This window comes from Chiloscyllium plagiosum, chromosome 20 (genome assembly GCF_004010195.1).
Source record: "Chiloscyllium plagiosum isolate BGI_BamShark_2017 chromosome 20, ASM401019v2, whole genome shotgun sequence".
NCBI lineage: Eukaryota > Metazoa > Chordata > Chondrichthyes > Orectolobiformes > Hemiscylliidae > Chiloscyllium > Chiloscyllium plagiosum.
Window position 1 is genome coordinate 41,135,117 of NC_057729.1, and position 16,786 is coordinate 41,151,902.

Consider the following 16,786-nt stretch of genomic DNA (forward strand, 5'->3'; position numbering starts at 1 on the left):
CAGTCAAGGGCATTATCTGATATCAGTCCAGGGACTTGGACGCAATCAATCAGGGTCTTGGAGCAATCAGGGTCAGGAGTTCTATATTATTACAGTATGAGATGTGGGCCATAGTCAGGCCTGTAGGTCCAATACTACCACAAAGGGAATTAGTGGTAAATCAGTTGGGAGCTGCAGAGAGATCGGTCAGGGGTCTGGTCACTCATCAGTTGGGGCTGTCCTTCCTGGTTGGTCAGGGAAAGGCTCACAATCGGTCCTGACAATGATAAAACGTTTGCTATACTTGAATATTAAGAAAGAGTAGGACTCCCTTAGACAGGGTTCAAACATGGTATGGCAGTAACACCAAAGAGCCTGTGCAGTTTGACGATTCTTGGAGCAGCAGTTATGATGATAGTCAATCAGACACATGATGGTGAGACGCCACACTACAATTACAAGTATGAATTTTTATTTCTTATAAAGAGTTCCTGTGCCACTTATGTGCCCTCAGGAGAATTTCTTTTTTATTTTTATCCCAACCCATGTGCTGAGAAGGAGTATTTGTTGGTGACAGAGACTAACCTGGTGCACAGCTAGGCTTTAACCATGGTACTGTTGGCAGACACCCTGAAAGATACCAGCAGAGGCGAGCACAAGATAGCATGAGCGACACCATAGAAGCATGGTGCATACACACAGAGGTGAGAGATGGAGAATTTTGTGAGAAAACTTGTGGAAATAAAACCTTCATGAGATTTTCCAAAATTGATGAGTTTGAGTAAAATCCAGCCCAATATCCTCTATCACCATGATGCATTATTCTTTGCCACAGTGACCAGCCATCCTCATCCAATCTCTCCTCTGTTGTCCAGCTCAATGGATCTAATGTCATTTGGGTTGATTCTCACTCATCAATCACAGCTGCAGCAACTGAAGAAACTGCTACTCTTTCTACTTCAACACGTTAACCACAAGAATCCATCCTTAACAGTTCCCACTCTTCACCTAACAAATATCCTTCTGTAGCATCATATGGCTATGCAGAAATGATAGACATGAAATGAACCTCTTGGTCCATCCAGCCTGCAGTATGCATCAAAATTCCTACAGTTCCCAACTGATCAAGAGCCATGTAACCTCTGGACAGATGTAAAATATTATCCATAGACATGGGATCAACTTGCACAAGTATTTTAATAGTAGCCAATTATGACTTCCCACTATTTATATTGATCTCTCTATACCATGTAATGTCAAATGAGCTAGGACTTGGGCTAATGGTAGGTGTCTTTTCTCTAGGATGGGGAATTTCAAAACTATGAGGCATCGTTTTAAGGTGAAAGAAGAGAATTTTCAAAAAGACATGAGGGACAAATAGTTTACACAGTGGGTGGTTCGCATGTGGAATGAAATTTCTTAGGAAGTGGTGGGTGCTGGTACAGCTACAACATTTTAAAGACATTTAGATAAGTACATGAAGAGAAAAAGTTTCGATGGATATGGGTCAGGAGCAGGCATGTGGGACTCGTTTAGTTTGGGATTATGGACTGGTATGGACATGACATTGGTATGGACTGGTTGGACTGAAGGGTCTGTTTCCATACTGTATGGCTCTGTGACTCTATTGTTCTCTGGAAGACCAAAATCATCAGTATCAGTTCTTGCCTCAAACTCAATATCATCTCCATTGTTTAATTATGTTTCCCAACAGTTTCAGGTTGAAAAAGACTGTTTATTTCTTTCTTTAGCTTCCTATTTCATTTTACATTTTCAACACCATATACTTTCCTTCACAAAGAGTACTTACCTCTAACTTTGTTTGATCATCTGGCTCCACTGTTAGCTCAGTGCATTTGTTGCCGAAACAGCAAGCCTTTCCTTATCTTTAATCTCAACTATTCCAATATTGTTTAGGTGACACTTCATAAATTTCAAATCATCTTAAATTCTGATTACAACTCCGTCTTACAGCAAAGTCTGTTCAACTATTACCATGTTCTTGTTGACTTGCATTGGCACTTCTAACCAAAAATCTCAAATATACAATTTGTATTCTTACATTTAAATCCCATGTTTTCCTAACCTTATAACCTCCTCTAGTTTCATAAACACCTCTCATCACCACTCAAATACACCAGAGCTATCCAAATGCATTGGCTCCTATCTCAGTAACACCCCAACTTTAAGATTCTCATCCTAATCTGTAAATCCCTTCACTATCTCGCTACTCCTTATCCCTGTCATCACCTTCAGCTCTGCATCTTTAAAGACATCTGTTCACTGAGAACACAAAGGTATCTAAAGATTTTGCTACTGCTGAGGAGATAAATTGATCATTAAATGACCATGGTCTCAGGATTAAATCTAACATCTCAAAGTCTCTAAGAACATTTAAACGGTGCAACATTTCTTGATCCTGTCTGTATTGGACAATTTCTTGCTTTTAAACTTATTAGCTGTGTTTTTCTTTAATGTCACTTTTTAAATTATTATTTTCTCAGCATTAATAGGCAACAAAATTCCTCCTACGGATCTTGTGGAACAGTGGTGGTTTTCCTATTTCTGGACCAGAATGTCCAAGTTTAAGCGCCATGTGATAGCCACTCGGCGGCCCGCTGCCTAAATCTGTTGATGGCCACTGTGGCCAGGCTCAGGAGCACTCCCACAAGGGAGTCCTTCAACTTGCCTGCCTTCAGAGATCTTATCATACATGTCTTGAGCAGGTGGGACTTAAACCTGGCTCTCCTGGCTCAGAGATAGGTATTGTGTGTCTATCTACAGCACATATGATTGCAGTAATTCAAGAAAGCAGCTCACCATGAACTTCTCAAGGGAAACTAGGGATGAGCAATAAATGCTGGCCCAGTCAGAGATGCCCATGTCCCACAAAAAAAAACTACAGCACCATACAAAGTCCAATGAACATGAACTGTTGTCAAACAACTCTGCGGTTGTTCGGGTTTACCCTAAAAGAGATCCAAATTTCTAACACTGACACTCATCCCCACTAGCACGTATTACTGCTTCTGGGGTCAGCCGACTTAATCCCACCTCCAGTTCCACAGAGTAAAAATCAGATCTTTTGAGGTACGTTCAACTGAGGTGGTGTAGTTTCCAAAACTTGAACAACCTGCCATAAGACATTAAAGGCAAAATACTGCAGATGCTGGCATCTGAAACAACAGAGAATTTATAGAGAAACTCAGCAGGTCCAGCAGCATCCACGAGAGTGAAACAGAGTCTGGAATGACTCTTCTTCTAGTTTGGAAGATGTTGCCAGACCTGTTGAGTTTCTACAGCATTTTCCGTGTCTTTTCTGCTATCATCCAAGCTATAATATTGCACTGAAGGCAGTCAGACAGAGAGGAATGGGTCAATAAGCTACAACTAAGTAAAGAAAGACAAGAGGAGGCTTGAGTGAGATATAAATGCTGTGATTGACAGGATGGGCTGAATGGCCTGTTTCTGTACTGTATTTCCAATGTATATGTACTCCGATGTAAACCAGGTTTGAAATCTAGTCTCCAAGTCAGACTGTCAAATTCTTTTGTTGCAAAGATCATCGATGATATCGATTATTGAAAATGATATATTTAACATGGAGTAATTCAGCTTCAACTCTGATGACATAAAATGCTCTTTGTAACTACTCACAATCTAATATGAAAGAAGCAGAACATTCCCACCACAGATGCCAATGAATTTCAGCTAAGTTCTATGTCCAGCTCAACCACCAACCCTGCTGGATGGTGAAGGTAAAACAGTTCACGAGTCATCAAGTGAACTGAATTACAAATTGCCTTCTATGTCTTGCTCAATATTATTAAAGTTAAAAAGTTTTGGTTTCAACTTCAGGGAGAAGTGGAGGTTAATTAGTATCGCTTGATCTTTAACATGACTTCATGTGAACAGATGGGGTACTTATATTTCACAAGCAAGCTTCATCTTGAAAGAGACATCTTATATTTTACCTTCAGATTTGACATTAGGTGGAGCTATATGTTGCCTTATGATAAGTTCCCAGATACATTCTCCAGATGCTGGATTATCATTTTATCAATGTAGGTTCTGACAAAAGGTCCATGAGGGAAATGAAAATTGCACATAGATTGGCACGGATGTAAGTACACCAGGAAAACTCAATTCTCAATCTATGATGAGTTACCTGATCGAACCTGATAGATGTTACAAATGGCTATAGTGTTGTAAGCTTGAGAAGAAATAGCCCAAATAATGCCTTTTTTTCTATTCAGTAATCTCATCTTTCCTCCCAAAAGTGCCTAGCTTATCTAAATAAAAACCAAAAGAACTGCAGTATCTGTAAATTTGAGGTGATATTGGTCACCTCAATTTCTTTGCCCCCTTCACACATTCCAACCTATCCTCCCAGGAACTGACTGCACTCTGTGCTCTCAGATCCAACCCTGACTTTGCAATTAAGTTTGTTGTAAGGGTGGTGCTGTTGTTGTCTGGCAGACCAATTCTACATTGCAGAGTCTAAGCGCCAGCTCTTAGGTACATTCTCCTATCTCCCCTGCACCATGGGCCCACCATGGAACCATTGAGTCAACTATGGTCACCAAACTTATCTCATCTTGTGGTATTTCCCAAATTTTCCCACACTCCTCCCGCTCTACCACCACCACCTCTAAGCTGATTGTATCCCAACCCCACATATCTTGCTTCTACCGCTTTTCCAGCTCTGAGGAAGGGTTACTGGACCCAAACATTAATTGTGATTTCTCACCACAGATGCTGCCAGACCTGCTGAGCTTTTCCAGCTTATCTAATATGTCCTGCATAATGAAAAATGACGCAAAATATTGATTTCAATTAGCTGGCATTTTCCTGTCCTCCAAAATCAATTGACCAGATGCATCCTTTGAGTATCCCACATTTACCTTCGTTGCATTCTTTCTTTTTTAAGTAGTCAGAGAAACCTCTGCTATTTGTTTTTATCTTTTTTTCTTTTTTTTTCTTTTATTTTCCCATGGTGTGTGTGTGTAGGTGTGAGACACAGTGAAAGCAACAAAGTGCACAAATCTTTATTCAAATTCCACCACCAAGAAGATAGGAAAACACCCGGGTGGCCAGTGACAAACACTGCCCTTCACATCAAAGGGCAGTGCTGTGTGATCAAAACAATGAAGGGGAGGGTAGGGACTAAATCAAAATAGAGTTGGACACTCCCCTTTTTATTTATTTTTATTTTTTGGAAAACACCCAGGTGGCCAGTGACAGATCTCTTTTTTATTTATTTATTTTAACCACGTGCTCTCTCCCCCCCCCCCCCCCCAAGGCTATTTGTTTTTATATTTGTTGCCAATTTAATTGCATAATCAAATTCTCACTTTTTTTTAGTTTTTTAGTAATCAACTGCTGGTTCCTAAAATATTCCCAATCCTTTGACCAATGAGTAGTCTTTACCACTTTGTATGCCTTAATGTTTGACTGGATCCTTGCCATGATCACCTTTGTTTACCATGAATGGTTCGTTCCTCTCACTTTTTTTGACTGAAAACAAATTTTGATGCAAATTATAAAATATCAGGTTAAATGTTTGCCACTGCTCATCTGTTGACCTTTCTCTTAGGCTGTTTTCCCAGCCTACTTTAGACAATTGGTTATTCATGCCTTCTTAATTGCTCTATTTAAGTTGAAGACATTGGTCTGAGACTTCACTTGCTCTAAGAAATAATCCTTGATGCATATACAAATTTGTTTTCCATGTTATCTTTGCCCATTTGATTTATGCAGTTTGCTGATTAAACGATTAGAGTGTCCTCCTTAAGCTTTCTCTGACAGAGAAGCAACTCTCAGACAACTCCCACTTGTGACTTACTCTCATCGATATTCTTTATAAGGGGCGGCATGGTGGCTCATTGGTTAGCACTGCTGCAAGAGACCAGGGTTCAATTCAGCCCAGGGCTACTGTCTCTGTCGAGTTTGTACATTCTCCCCATGTCTGCGTGGGTTTCTTCAGGTGCTCTGGTTTCCTCCAACAGTCCAAAGATGTTCAGGTCAGGTGGATTGGCCATGTTAAATTACCCAGGGATGTGCAGGCTAGGTGGATAATCATGGGAAATATGGGGTTATGGGATATGGGAGGGGCTTGAATCTGAGTGGGATGCTCTTCAGAGGGTCGGTGTGGACTTGATGTGCCAAATGTCCTCCTTCCACACTGTAAGGGTTCTGTGATTCTATGATTTTTCCACCTCAACGGTTTCCACATTATGATTTATTGAACCTGTATCACTACTCCCCACCATAACAATATCTTCATTAACACCAACACTAGCCTACCTCCTTTTCCTTTTTGTTTAGATTAGATTAGATTATATTAGATTACTTACAGTGTGGAAACAGGCCCTTCGGCCCAACAAGTCCACACCGACCCGCCGAAGCGCAACCCACCCATACCCCTACATTTACCCCTTTAACCTAACACTACGGGTAATTTAGTATGGCCAATTCACCTGACCTGCACATCTTTGGACAGTGGGAGGAAACCGGAGCACCCGGAGGAAACCCACGCAGACACGGGGAGAATGTGCAAACTCCACACAGTCAGTCGCCTGAGTCGGGAATTGAACCCGGGTCTCTGGCGCTGTGAGGCAGCAGTGCTAACCACTGTGCCACCGTGCCGCCCATTTATTCTTCTGGATTACCAAATACCTTCGCATATTGAGTTCCCAGTCTTGATCACCCTGCAACCACATCGCAGTAATCGCTATTAAACTATATTCATTAATTCCTATTTCTGCTATCAACTCATCTATCTTGTTACAAATGTTGCATGCATTCGGGTAAAGTGCATTAAGCTTTGATCTTTTACTAAGATACTCTGGTTCTAATTTCTGCGGCAATCTTTTGTGTATATTTTCTGCCTTGTCCTGTCACACTCTATTGTTCTTGTCTTAACTACCCTGTACCTCTGTTCTCTCAAAATTTGTTCAAATACCCATCCAATGTAGTGGTCATGAGAAATAAATCACACCATTTTTTCCAAGCTAATAACAATAGGTTTGAAGCAACAAATATTTAGTTCATTTCTACAAATAGATAAATACTATTGTGTTACATCCAATTGTCAGTATATCTGTGTACCATTCAGATATATTCTCATTATATCATCATTATATCATATTCTATCTTACATCTGATTACTTGGAGCATGATACACTATTGGAAGCATTATACTCCTTGTAATATAATCGGTTAATGTTAAGCCAGACACTTACATGGCTGTGCATGTAATGTTTCACCATGTGAAGTTCATGATGAAAAAATTTAACTCTTGCACATTTTTAAAGTAGATTATATTCAATAGGAATCTCTAAATTACTGATGTAGAGACACTGGGACAAGAACAAGCAAATCCTTTTTTATTCATTTGTAGGATGCGGGCAATGCTGGCTGGTCAGCACTTATTGCCTGTCCCTAGTCGCCCTGAAGAAGGTGGTATTGAGCTGCCATCTTGAACTGCTGCAGTCCAACCGTTGTTAGGGAGGGAATTCCAGGATTTTGACCCAGCAACAGTGAAAGAACAGCAATATATTTCCAAGTCAGGATGGTGAGTAGCTTGGAGGAGATCTTGAAGGTAGTGGTGTTCCCATATAACTGCTGCCCTTGTCCTTCTAGATTGAAGTGATCTTGGGTTTGCAAGGTGCTAACTGAGTATCTTTGGTGAATTTTGCAGTGCATCTTGTAGATAGTACTGAGTGGGGAGCTGGAAAAGCACAATAGGCAGGCAGCATCCATGGAGCAGGAGAATCAACGTTTCAGGCAAAAGCCTTCATCAGGGCTGCCTGACCTGCTGTGCTTTTCCAGCACCACACTCTGGACTCTGATCTCCAGCATCTGCAGTCCTCACTTTCTCCTTGTAGACAGGACACACTGGTGCTGCTGAGCATCGATGGTGGAGGGAGTGGATGCTTGTGGATCAAGTGGGCTGCCCTGTCTTGGAAAGTGTCAAGCATCTTAAGTGTTGTTGGAGCTGCACTCATCCAGGCAAGTGGTGAGTATTCCATCATACTCCTGACTTGTGCCTTGTAGATGGTGGACAGGCTTTGGGGAGTCAGGAGGTGAGTTACTCATCGCAGTATTCTTAGCCTCTGACATGCTCTTACAGCCATTGTGTTTGTGTAATGAGTCCAGGTGAGTTTCTGGTCAATAATAACCCCCATCATGTTGATAATGTAGGATTCAGTGATGGTAACACCATTGAATGTTGAGGGGCAGTCTTTATTAGTGATGGTCATACCCTGGCATTTATATGGCACAAATGCTGCACGCCATTTGTCAGCCTTTGGAATGTTGTTAACTGATTTATATTTCCAGCATCAAGATTTTATTTTATAAAGAGGAAAAGAACAATGTACCTTCTACATCAACTTACTCCATAATGACCTGAAAAAAATAAAGCAACAAATATCAAAATCAAAGAAATATCAAATTAGTTGCCAGAAAGCCAACATACAAAACTGGAGCAGGAATAGCCCATTCAGCCCCTCAAGCCTGTTACGCCATTCAATAGAGTCATGCCTGATCTGATTGTAGCCTCAAATCCACATTCCCACCTATCCTTGGTAAGTCCTTGTTTCACAAGCAAAAGAATCATATTTGGCAGATTTCACTAGATATGAAATGCCGCTGAATGGTATGGGGAAGTGTACAAGGCCAAAAATAACTTGGCACCATAGAGAAAGTCCTCCTAGAAGCTGAAATAATAAGCTGAATACAAGCTGGAATGGAAAATGCTGCTACTGGCCCCAAGTTGCAGGATCCCAGAAGGATCTTCCCAGTTCCATTATGACTTTTCTGCGCTCAGCTTCAATTGTGAAGATTTTTTTATACATAAGAATGGACCCAATTTTATTTTTATAAATTAGTCTGATCAGAAATCAGACAAATTTTCTTTGGCACTGTACATTGTAAATGTGTACAGCAAGTCATTATATTAGCAGTCTATCAAAATCAGATCTCGACACGATGCAACTAGGCATGGCAACAATACAAAAACAGATACCTGCCCAAAGTTTTGCTTACAAAGGAAGGGGAGCACCACGTTTAAAGGTCACTATCCTGAGCAAGAACCTACTTTTAAAGCAAAATGCAACATTTTCAAAATGCTGAATCACAGTGAACATTTCAAGAGAGTTTCAGTACAGAAGTATAGAAATAAAGGGAGGAAACTTAAAGGGTTTTGAGCAACATGGACTATGGCGAGATTTGTAGCAGAATAGGGCAAATATTCCAGTGAATTCTGTCATGATGCAGGAGCATCTCGCACCATCTTTTATGCTTTACATGATGAGTTTCTTGCTAGGCAGTAATGAGTTGCCTATTAAGGCACTCCTTGTTGACAGTCCAGTTAGCCTCACTAATATTCAACTTTCTATCTTAACAAACAAGCCAAACTGAGGTTAAGAACCCTCAACATGGAAATTAAAGTGGGTGCCTGCTGGCAAGGTGGATCAGTGGTTAGCACTGCTCCCTCACAGTGCCAAGGACCCAGGTTCAATTCCAGCCTCAGGTGACTCTGTGGAGTTTGCACATTCTCCCTGTGTCTGCATAGGTTTCCTCTGGGTGCTCCAGTTTCCTCTAACAGTCACAAAGATGTGCAGGTTAGGTAATATCAATCATATCATATTGCCCATAGTGTTTAGGGATGTATGGGCTAAGTGCATTAGTCAGGGGATGTGTAAAGTAATAGGGTAGGGGAATGGGTCTGGGTGGGAAGCCCTTCAGAGGGTCAGTGTGGCCTTGTTGGGCTGAATGGCTTGTTCTGGTGGGGTCAGCTAAGTGCTTGTTCCGACCAACGTCCATGTAACATTCAATCAAAATGCAGCCCAAGGTATGACTCACAGGCAATAGCCACACACACCATTCATGTGTGAATATTTGCAGCTGTAATCTGCCAACCTCCTACTATCATCAGGAAACCTCTCAGAAACAGTTGCAGGCCACACTGGAAGCATAGATTAACTTTGCTGTGTGCACAGGCAGACATCATTGAAAAGCTGCAGCAAGGACACGTTGTATACATGGACAGGCATCCAGCTCACCAACTGGACCAGGCTGTATCGCAGAGCTACTTGCTTGCTCTCTTACCACTTACTCAGGCAACACAGCGGCTCAGTGGTTAGCACTGCTGCCTCACAGCTCCAGGGACATGGGTTCAATTCACCCTTGGGTGACTCTCTGTGTGGAGTTTGCACATTCTCCCCATGTCTGCATGGATTTCCTTTGATTGTTCTGTTTCCTCCCATAGTTCAAAAATGTGCAAGTTGGGTAGATTAGTCACGCTAAATTACCTATAGTGTCCAGGGACGTGTAGAATAGGTGGATTAGCCATAGGAAATGAAGGGATACAGGGGCAGAGTAGGGAGTGAGTCTGGGTGGGATGTTCGGAGGGTTGGTGTGAACCTGATGGCCAAATGGCCTGTTTCCACACTGCAGGGATTCAATGATTCGACTCACTTAGTGCCTATCTGGATGCTCACAAGCATCTAAGCCTTGTTCTGCCTTGCTTAACCATGCCAGTTAATGTAATTATACAACTAGATAGGTTGTAGTGCTGGTCAGCAGTGCTCTATCAAAGGCGGCATACATTTTACTGTACGGCAGGGTGCTGCATTAATCTAAGACCTGCTTCATGTGCCAGCAGCTTTTGCAGTGAACACACAGCAGGTGCAGCACATGGTAGCCAGGTTACAAAATCTTGGGGAGTAGTCCTCACCAAGGTCCATGGTGATACTCATCAGTCAGACGGCTCCTACCACATTAAGGGCAGTCTCCCATACTAGTCCAGGGGATTGGCCATGGTCAGGCACCCATCTGATCAAGGGTGTCTCTATCAGGGGTCTAATCCAGTAAATGGATTACCATTAGTCCTGTGGTTCAATAATAGGCAGTCCAGGGGTTCAGTTAACACAGTTGGAAAAATGTACAATTGCTAGCCAGGACCTGGTCAATTCTCATCAGGGGCTGACCAGTTAGGTCACTCAAAATGGTGAATCGCAGTTAGCTGTCAACTCTATCGACAGAAACTAAGAGGAAATAAGGGTGGCAGTGGTAGTGTTGGTGGTGATGGTGGGCAAGAATGGCTATTGCTACAGGAATGAAGTTGTTTGTATTTATTTCAGTGGAAGAAATTGTAGCCTTGACAGACACATGAATACGCAGGAAGTAGAGGGCTACAGACCACCTGCAGGTAGAAGGTTTTTAGTTTAGAAAGGCATCATATGTCAACGTGTTCTTGGTAGGCCAAAGAGCATGTTCATGTTCCTAGTCTTTAAATAGTTTGTGGGTTTTGTGGAATATGAATACTGCGTTTGGGTGTCCAGAGAGGAGATTTCTGCATGTAAGGTCTGCATGTTGTTCCTTCTCTAGCTGGTTGTCTTGTGGCACCACCCTGTCTCCTGTGGGGAAGGGGCACTTGCAGCTTATGCCAGCTTCCCCATGTATTATGGGTCTACCTACAGCACACGAAACGCAGCGGTTCAAGCACGCAGCTCAGCACCACCTATTCAAGGACAAGTAGGGACAGGCAACAAATGCAGCAATGCACCTATCTCATTAATGAATTAACAAACCGTGATACGGCTGAAATCAGATGTGATAGACACAATAGGGGCAGGGTGGGTGGTTTATGAGGCAGGTTCGTAAAACACAGAGAGAAAATCCCTCCTAAAAACCTGTCTCAACTCGGACTTAGCCAAAAACCCAAGATTCAGCCCAAAATATCAAGACTTGGCCTGGCCTTATACAGATCACTGCTTTCAATTTTGATACTAAACATTACAAAAGAAAATTTGACCTGAGAGGGAGGTTCACCAAGTTCACAAGTTCACCAGAATGATACCAATGCTTGAAAAGTGGGTAGAATGCAAAAACAAACACAAAAATAAATTGCTGGAGAAACACAATGGGTCTGGGAGCATCTATAGAGTGAAAATAGAGTTAACATTTTGAGTCCTGTGACCCCCCTTCAGAAATCCTTTATCCTTAACATTTCCAGTTCTGAAGAAGGGTCACAAGACTCGAAACATCAACTGTGTTTTCTCCCCACATTTGCTGCAAGACCTGCTGAGTTTCTCTAGCGATTTCTGGTTTTGTTTCAGATCTCCGATATCCGTAGTTCTTTGCTTTCTTATATAATGCATAAACTTTGCCTGTACTCCATTGAGTTGAGAAGTTTGAAAGGTGATTGAACTTCGGGTTTAAAAGGATTCACAGATTTGACAAGACAGATATAGTGAAATTGCTTTTTTTTACCAGCGCACAATCTAAAATTCGAGCTGGTCCACCTAGGAGTGCAATCAGTAGGAATCACTTTTTCAAATAAAGGGTAATGCAAATCTGGAGGCACCTCCATTGAAAGATTGGATTGATTAAGATGTGCAGGTTAGGTAAATTGGCCATGCTAAATTGTCCATTGTGTTTGTGGATGTGTAGGTTAGGTATAATTATCATCGGTAAATATAGGATAATAAGGGAGGGGAATGGGCCTGCGTGGGTTACTCTTTGGAGGGTTGGTGTCAACTTGTTGAGCCAAAGGACCTGTTTCCACACTGTGGGGATTCTATGATTCAAATTTAGGATTCTGAAACAGGTAGGTTTTTATTAGGTAAGCCATTTCAAAACTTATAAACCAAAGGCAGATAAATGGAGTTAATAAGTTGGATTCCAATTGAATAAAGGACCAGTTGAAGCATCTAATAGCATACTGGCTCTATGACTCTATTGCTGTTCCTATGTGCATTGTATAAAATTTTGCTGAACAATGCTCAATAAATAGCAGACTGCTCCACCTGCAGGACAACTGTTATATGTACAGGTTTATGCACGATCTGTGCAGTTATTTTAGGAAGGTTGTCTAATAATAATTAAAAAGTCACATTGCTCAGAGCCAGTGCAATTATTCACTTAACATTCCACATTGTCACAATACAGAGTCATAAAGTATGGAAATAGATCTTTTGGTCCAACTTATCTATGTCGATCAAATTTCCTAAATTAAAACAGTCCCACTTGCCTGCAGGTCAGTAAGTTTGTAGATGACAACAAAATTGATGGCATTGAAGATGGTTATCTAAGATTACAAAGGCATCTTGATTAATTGGCCCAATGGGCTACAGAGTGGCAGATGGAATTTAATTTGGATAAATGTGAGATATACCATTTTGGTAAAACAAATAAGGGCAGGACTTATACAATTAATGATAGGACCCTGCATAGTGTTGTCGAATAGCGAGACTTCAGGGTTCAGGAACGTAATCCTTAAAAGTTGCATCACAGGTAGACAGGCTGGTTACGAAGGCATTTTGCACGCTTGTCTTCATTACTCAGTCCATTGAGTATAGGAGTTGGGATGTCATGTTGAAGTTGTACAGGACGTTGGTGAGGCCCCGTCTGGAGTACTGTGCACAGTTCTGATCAACCTGCTACATGAAGGATATTATTAAATTGGAGAAAGTTCAGAAAAGATTTACCTGGATGTTGCCAGGACTGGAGAGTTTGAATTACCAGGAGAGATTGGTTAGTCTGGGACTTTTTTCACTGGAGCATAGGAGGATGATGGGTGACCTTGGAAGTTTGTAAAATCATAAAGGGCATAGATACGGTGAATAACAAAGGTCTTTTCCTTCGAGTGAATCTTGGTTACAAACATTGAGATGGCAGGAGCATTATGCAAGCTATATAATTGTGCCTTTACCTTGCAATTAGACATATTTCTTCTTTACTTCATTGACTAGGTTACTGATAGCTTACATTTCTAAATTTATTATCTTACAGAGTAAAGATATGGAGGATGAAATTCAACTCATGACTGTCCCTTTGAGCCTGAAGAATAGATGGACAGGAGTTGAAAACTGGGACTAGAGTGCGGTTGTTGGGCTGCACCATTAATGCACAACGTCTGTCCTGTTGTCTTGTTCAGAGATATCTGAGCTGAAAATGTGTTGCTGGAAAAGCGCAGCAGGTCAGGCAGCATCCAGGGAACAGGAGAATCGACGTTTCGGGCATAAGCCCTTCTTCTGAAACAGGCTCAAGAGTCCTGCTGTACTTTACAACTTACACCGGTTGTAAGGATGCAACACAGAATTCAGTTACAAGTGGGCAAAGTTTACATGACGCAAGATGTACCAAGTTTTCGGCTACACTGGGGGGGGCTGTCACTCACAAAGCAACCCAAACCTTGTTCAAAATTATATTTTTCTGTAAGTAGATCAAGCAGAAGTGCTCCTCCTGTTTCAATGGAAATAAAACAAAGTGCTGCTAAGCTGGCCAAGCTCCTCATCCTAACCACTCAGCACTCCTCCTCGCATGCTCACCCCGCCTTCCAATGCCCTCCATTCATCCTCCCCCTCAGTAGGAAAATGCAATTTGTCAGGCTTCAACCAGAGGACTTAATTGAAACATCCATTCGGCAGCACAGCTCAACATCTCCATTGAAATATCAGTGCCAACGCCAAGTCTAGTGTGGGTCTCAGGTTGACGTGGAACAAAACCCTCAGCAATCACCCCAACAACTTGCCACTTACTTTGAGCATGTATTCAATTCCTCCCAAGTGGTGTTTAATTCACTGCTAGTGGTAGACATACAACGTTACGCAGTGAAGAGTTTCTGTTCAGATTAATAGGGCAATAAAACTTGGACTTTAAAACGCAGAGTACTTTACAGAAAAAATAGAATGAGAACCGATAAATGGATACTTCTGGTCCTTTCTCACAGATCTTTTAAACAGCCTTGTGTTAGAGCTGGATTTAATTTTTGCACATTCTTCAAATTGTTTATATGTAAAATGTAAATTGACACCATATTGAGATCAGAAGTTTTTTTGGAGTATTTCCCTTATTACATATCCGACTGAGGACTTCAATCTACACACACCATGTAAGTGAATGTTGGAGGTCTAGGCCCTGGAGGTGAACCTATACTTTTGCTGATATTGCAATTGATCGAAACACTACAAGTTATTGGCATTTTGTCTAAGTTTCATATCTGCTGTATTGGCTCATTCTTAAACTTTTCTCTATATCACTCATGCTCTTGCATCCACAAGCTTTTTCACGGCACGGCACAGTGGGTGGCACGGTGGCACAGTGGTTAGCACTGTTGCCTCACAGCGCCAGAGACCCGGGGTCAATACCCGCCTCAGGCGACTGACTGTGTGGAGTCTGCACATTCTCTCCGTGTCTGCGTGGGTTTCCTCCGGGTGCTCCAGTTTCCTCCCACAATCAGGTTAGGCGAATTGGCCATGCTAAATTGCCCATAGTGTTAGGTGAAGGGGTAAATGTAGGGGAATGGGTCTAGGTGGGTTATGCTTCGGCGGGTCGGTGTGGACTTGTTGGGCCGAAGGGCCTGTTTCCACACTGTAATGTAATCTAAATCTAATTTAATTCACTCATCTTCCATATTATTTACACATTCTTTCATTCTTTCCATGCATCAACATTATCCAACTGATATGTATTAGCTAAATCAGCTGCTTTCTATTGAGCAGTTTGGATTTGGCCTCTTGCACAATCCTGATTTTACTGTGCATAAGTAACACTGGGTGGTCATGCCTTTAGCTGCATAAACCATAAGGTCTGGAGAACCCACATCAAAACTTTCTACATCTCTACAAAATTTCCTTCTTAAAATCTGACTGATAGACTAAACATTTGGTCATCTGTCCACACATTTCCCTATATGGTAAAATTCCATTTGATAGCAATGACATAAAATATATCAGAATGATTTACTAATTAAATGTGCTAAGGGTGTGACACTGGGCTGGATTTCACAGAGAATGGTTAATTGCACAAGCCTTTAACACTGGTGGGCAGGAGGCCATTCTAGAGTTCCCACCTGACTTCCATCACAGGCAGTGTATGCCTGGTGCAGTGTAAGAATGCAGAGTGACCCTGCAACCTGCAATCCCAACTTGGCCACTTCCATCACAAGGAAAGCATCTCACACCAATTAGCAAATTTTATGTCATCTTGAGAAACCAATGTCTGATCATCTGTTTGTGTTGATTCAGTTCACAGGTGACTTCATTTTGAATTCTTATTTCCAATTCTAAGATTCATTCATGGATTAGCTCAGCTGAAGTCTGCTGTGTATTTGGCTTGATTAATTGATACCTATGAAAGGTAAGGAGTTATTATTTCTTTAAACTGTGTGTTTATTTGCATAAGATTAATAAGTGTGAAATGAGTAAAGCTTCTGTTCTTGATATCATAATGGCCAAGTCAGATTACCATTTTTCACTTTTCACAGCAGAGAGCGGCAGGAGCTGGGCGGAAGTGAAGTTGGAGCGCAGAGCTGGTCGGGAAGGTAAGTGATTGATATTTGAGTGGGTGTGTTCTAGGCCCCCGGCCCTACAAAGTAGGGCCTCCCTCCCATCCTCCTCCTCTAACCGAACTTTAAAGTCTACAGGTAAGCTACTCAGTGTTCTTGTTTTGGAGACTAAGTGTAGAGTAATGGCAGCGCAGGCAGTGGAATGTTCCTCCTGCAGGATGTTTGAGGTAGGGGTGACCACCGATGCTTCTGCCGACTTCATCGGCAGGAAATGCAGTCAGCTCCAGTTCCTCACAGAACGCGTTGGGGAACTGGAGCTGGAGTTGGATGAACTGAGGATTATTCGAGAGGCTGAGAAGGTGATAGATAGAAGCTACAGGGACATAGTTACACCAGAGAACAGAGGTAGCTGGGTAATAGTTAGAGGTGGGAAGGGGAGGAAGCAGGCAGTGCAGGGATCCCCTGTGGTCGTTCCCCAAAACAATAAGTATACCGCTTTGGATACTG